We start from the raw sequence: 5,360 nt of genomic DNA, 5'->3' as shown, positions 1-5,360 counted from the left end.
GGCGCTTGTTTTGCACACTCGGAAAACCCTGATGATTCTGTCGAGTCCGTCAACGATTATACTTAATTGGGACGGATTCAGTAGTTTGGGGACTTAAGTGTCCCATTAAGAAGTTTAAGGATTGAAGTGGGAAACAGGGTATAGTTTAGGGGGTCAAAAGGGAATTTACCCAAAAATGATAAAAAAAACAGCACAGTTCTATAATTGACTGAAGTATATTGGCATGATGGTTGAGACAATTTACAGCGTTAATTACTTTTGGAAGTTTCAAATATATAGCTAATATTCTGATTTTGCTGTTTTAGGAGAAAGATAAGGAAGGATTTTAGTGACTATGGACGAATTCTAGTTTATTCGAACTAACGAATAAGTGGCATTCAAAGGTTTATGTAATTATTGGTTTGTATTTATAAGTTCGATAAACAGTTCTATATCCTCTCGGAAGGGTATGTCAGTGCCTCGCTCCACATCATAAGTTAAATATTTTTAAATGCGGTTGTTGGATTTGGGGTGTGACATTTGAAGTTTGAGTATCCCTCTAAAAATCTCCATTTTCATGTGGAGGCTGCTGAACAATTTTCTTCCTTTTCCAGAGGTGTTACAGAAATTGGGAGTCCATTTGCCATATAAATGTCCTTGTTGCACAAATGCTGACAGTATATATCATTCTTTCGCTGTTTGCACTTTGCAGTAAAGCAAGGGACACATGCAAAGCTTTCGAAGGCTCCTGGAAATCCCCTCAACTCAAAGACTTAAGACATCTTCCTCAAGCTGCAACATTGGTGGTGTTTCTCCAGCAAATCATCACCTATCGGAGAAGTAATTCTGATCCTGCCTACTTTGATTTGTTGGGAGTTATGGAAAGCTTGGAATCGATTCCAAATTGAGGGAATTCTACTTTTGTCGGCACAAATCATTCATCAAGTGCATGTTAGTTTGAATTTAATAGCATATGCATGGCCGTTTCAAAATCTGAAGTCTGCAGACATCAGGCTCATTTCTCTTGGAGTGGTTCCATTTCTTTTAAAAAGGAAACGGATGAAGCATTTTCCAATCTTTTGGATAAGAGCTTCAGACAATGTTTTAAAACTGAATGTTGATGGCTCGTCTTTGGGAAATCCAGGCTATTCGGGAGGAGGAGGAGTCAGGAATAGGGGGGAAGCGCTCTGGCAACATTCTCAACTTTTTTTGGTCTTTGTTCAAAAATAGAAGCCGAAGCCAAAGCTTGGCTCGAGGGTCTTCAACTATGCCTGTCCTTAGGTCTCACGCACGTCGTCGTTGAGGTGAACTCACGGGTGCTATTATCTTCTATTTCTTCTAGCTCCCCGGAGAATGAACCAGTACATGGCAAGTATTAGAAGGTTTAGGTCCCAAGGCGATTTCTTTTTTTTTTTTTTTGAATACAATAGGTTCTATACTATATCTACTCCTATTCTATAATAGGGGAAGGGGGACCCTAAGGGGTTAAAAGGAAAACTCGACGGGGATTGAACTACCACCGGTTTAGACAAATACGTACTCCTACTCTATACTAGGAAGAAGGGGGATGCTAAGGGGTTAAGGAGATCGACTGAATCACCATCAGTTCAAACGGATACCTACGCACTCACTAACGAAACATTTCAAAAAAATTTAGATATTAGAATGTGGGACAAAGAATTTGATCCCTTGACTTACACCTAAGTAGAGCATCGGTTCCAAGGCGGTTTCACCTTCTCACATATCTACAGAGAGGCCAAGTCAATTGCTGATTTTTCGCTAAGCAAACTGCATCGAATGGGGCCTCTACGAGGTTCTCTCAATTTTACAATCCTAGGCATGCCAATGGACTTATTAGACTAGATAGGATGAGCTTTCCATACTTTCGTTCGGTGAAGGAGTAGCACTCCTTGTTTATTGGCTTTCTTTGATTGTATCATTTGAGATAAGGCTTTAGCCCCCTTGTTCATTTAATTAATGAAATTAAGGTTGGCATCCCTTCACCATCGACAGAGCTTTTTGCCAAAAAAGAAAAAAAATTACTTCTGTTGTCATTTCAACTAAAACTTGAACCAAATCTCAAGGAATATTTAGTCATAATGTAAAGGGCAAAAAAAAAAGATTGCTAAAGAGTCAAAGTAAAATATCTATGCATCTAAATAACTATTTGTAATTGTATAGTTGATATAATTGTGTTAATATCTTCTATAATAAGGTAAAGCCAAAATTGTAAATTTCAATTGTACAGTGTACACCAAACCAATCAAATATGTATAAGAAATGTGAATTTCTTTTACGTATGACCTCTTTCGTGGAGGAGATAAAGTGTGTTTATTAAATTAGACTAATTTTATGAGTACTCTATCATACGTGATTAAATTATAAACTATTAGGTTGCATTTAGATTGAGCAATTTGGCAAAGGATTTGAAATCCTTTCAAATCCCTCTGGTTGTTTAAATTATTTCGAAGATATTTAAATTTATGAATCACCAATTATTGTAGTGAATTTAGAGTATTATGGCTATGCTAGTTATCAAATGACAGTGCTTAAGATCTACTTCAGTTTTATAAGAGGTTCAACTCAATAGTTAGTTAACCAAAAAAGGATATTAAGAGGTTCAACCAAATAGTTAGTTAACCCAAAAAAACTTTTAAAAGTGGAAAGCCATGGTAACTAAAATATGGAAAATCATGCAGTATGATAGAAACTGTAACTTCCTAAGACATTAATTTGGATAAGTAGAAAATAAAACAAAGTCTTTGTTTTTTGGAAAGCAGATATTCAAGATTAATTGGCCAAAAAAGAGAGAAAATACTAAATTAAAGCATTTGTAAGTATAAAAAGGAGAAAAAACCGTTTGCATTAGTAGTGTTGTCTATATGCAGCTGCAATAAAAACATTAAAGAATAAATGAGTTCTTAAATCACAAATGCTTTCATGCCAACAATCTCAATATGAAAATTAAAAATGAAACAATAATTTTTCAAGTTTACTGCTAGGCTTATGTCATATTAGATATCTTAATGTTTTACTCTCTTAAGTCTTACTAAACAAACAATTTCATTTAGATATTAAGAATCATGGTTGTAGCTCTTAGGATTATGTACCTATATTTCATAATTCTATTGAACTGAGTCCATATAGAAATAAAAGTCATAGCTAAATAATATTGATATTTGTAAGTTACATGAGTTTGTATAAGTTATATCCTTTAACACAAAAACAACCATTATCAATTATGATACAAAGTAAAAACTCATAATGGAAAAATAAAAGTTATCACAAAATGTTATATTAAATATTCTCAGAAAAGTGAGACAGCCTTTTTCTTATTTTTGAGAAGGATATCCCTTCATGCATTACACATTAAAGCAGATAGTAAACTAGAGAATGGATGAAAAAAGAAAGTCTATAAAGTTTGTAAACTATACAAATCTTTATTATTTTTATCGATTTTTGCTCCATTTGGATTCCTTATTTTTTGAAAAACAAGTTTTTTTATATACAATTTTATAGTAATATACAAACAAAAACAATTCCAAAAACACCACATCCATACAATATATCAAAAACAACTCTAAATATATAAAAAATAAAAAATAAAATTTACACCATTTTCTTCTTCCATCTATCACCACCACTCATACCCACCACCGCCACCATCCCTTCTTTCTCCTCTTTCCTCTACCTCTCTCTTCCTCCTCCTCTCCTCCCTTTCCGTTTCTCTCGCTTTTCTCGCCACACCCCACCGCTTCCTTTCCCTCCCATATCTGCCCTCGACCAAAGCCTATAATCTGGCCGCGATATCGTGACCAGAGGTCTCGATCTGTCCAATGGGGAAGAGAAGGGGTGAGGCATGGCAGGAAAAGAAAGGAGAAGGGAAAGGAAGGAGGGGAGGAAAAAAAAGAAAGGAAGAAGATGGGAGGAGTAAAGAAATGGAAGAGGGGGGGAGGGGGAAGAAAGAGGGAAGGAGAAAAAGGGAGAGGAAAGAACGAGGAGGAGGAGAAGGGTAGGGGTGGTGGTGGTGATGGTGATGGTAATTTTTTAAAAATACCAAGAAAAAAAATTTAAACTTTAAAACTACTGCAAAATATATCCTAAAAATACCTCCAAAAATTTCATGAAAAACATGTACGATAAAAAATTTTTCATATACACTATTATAATAAAGTATTTTAAAATACTCTAAAAAACCGTTAATCCAAATGGAGCCGCACTAGTCGTCCAGAAAAGTTTGTAGAATGTGTTCAATCTTTTTGCTTAGAATTTGAAGTTTAATGGTTTAATATATATTTTCCAACTTAATCAATTGCATCTTTTTTTCATAAAGTCATGGCCATAGTTTTGCACTTGATAGTGGATTCCTTTTTTTTTTTAATTTGTTCTAAGAACAATACCATAGGACCAATTCCACTCTAAGCATCCATAGATTCTCTAACATTTGATTTTCTTGCTTACAATGAAATCATTTTGATTAAGTTCAATATCATATATATAATCGACATTACTCATTTCCGCAAGTGCATTTTCCTAGTTCCCTTAAATGTGTGTTCATTACTGTGTTTTATATCAATATCACATGAGACCCTACGTATATATTTATTGCCTAAGAAAGTAGAAATCTCTTCATCAACATATCAAGTGACAGCATGCCTTCAATGTTCTATTGCTTTATTAGCACTTACACAATCATCAGTTGCTCTTATACAAGGCATCGACCACATGACACATGAACCAACATCCCACAGAAAGACAATACAGTCAGCATCAGTAAAGCAACGCTCCATAATGCAGATTCCTACTCGTTGTGCTTACCAATGGGTTGAACAGTGGTGAATGAAGGCAAGATCTGCACTTCTATGCATACTGAGGTCTTGATACCAGTACATATGATTATTTTCTAGATGCCATGAGGCCCACAGCCATGCCTCTGATTTGAATAGCAAAAGCTGGAGAGAGGCAAAGAAATCTTATTAAAGAAAGAACAATCTTATTGGCATACTCAAGGATAATGATGCTGATAAATAAGAATGATAAGAGAGTACACTTCATCTAAATGACTCCAGCGGTCAAGAATGCAAATAATCCATAATGCGCAAAAAATGGCTGTAGGCCTCATGGCTTCCACAGAATGGTTGTTTCTGCAATCAAGAAGTAACAACAATGTCACGATAAGCCTTGTCAGCTCCAGCTCTGCAATAATATGGTCCCTGTGAGTTATCAACATAAGTAGATAAAGAGCCGAAGGCCTCTGATGACCTGGAATGGTTTTCGTCGTCCTCTCACGTGCCGCACATGTCAGTCACCAGCCTCTTTTTTTCCCCGCAATGCGCCAAATACTTCCTCTCTAGGGTTTTCTTAAATTTCCTCCGCCGCCG

At 35.7% G+C, this 5,360-nt stretch overlaps 1 long non-coding RNA gene across 1 annotated transcript; it reads right to left on the bottom strand.

Moving 5' to 3' along the window:
• Window positions 1-4,632: 4,632 nt before the first annotated feature.
• LOC113723349 (uncharacterized) lies at window positions 4,633-5,093 on the bottom strand. Its single transcript, XR_003456968.2, has 2 exons — window positions 5,028-5,093; window positions 4,633-4,931 (listed from the first exon to the last, which is right to left on the bottom strand). It is a non-coding gene; the product is annotated as an uncharacterized lncRNA (long non-coding RNA).
• Between the last annotated feature and the right edge of the window lie 267 nt (window positions 5,094-5,360).

The sequence above is a fragment of the Coffea arabica genome, chromosome 4c (assembly GCF_036785885.1).
Source record: "Coffea arabica cultivar ET-39 chromosome 4c, Coffea Arabica ET-39 HiFi, whole genome shotgun sequence".
NCBI lineage: Eukaryota > Viridiplantae > Streptophyta > Magnoliopsida > Gentianales > Rubiaceae > Coffea > Coffea arabica.
Note: the sequence above shows the minus strand (reverse complement) of the source record. Positions and strands in the feature narration are given on the sequence as shown.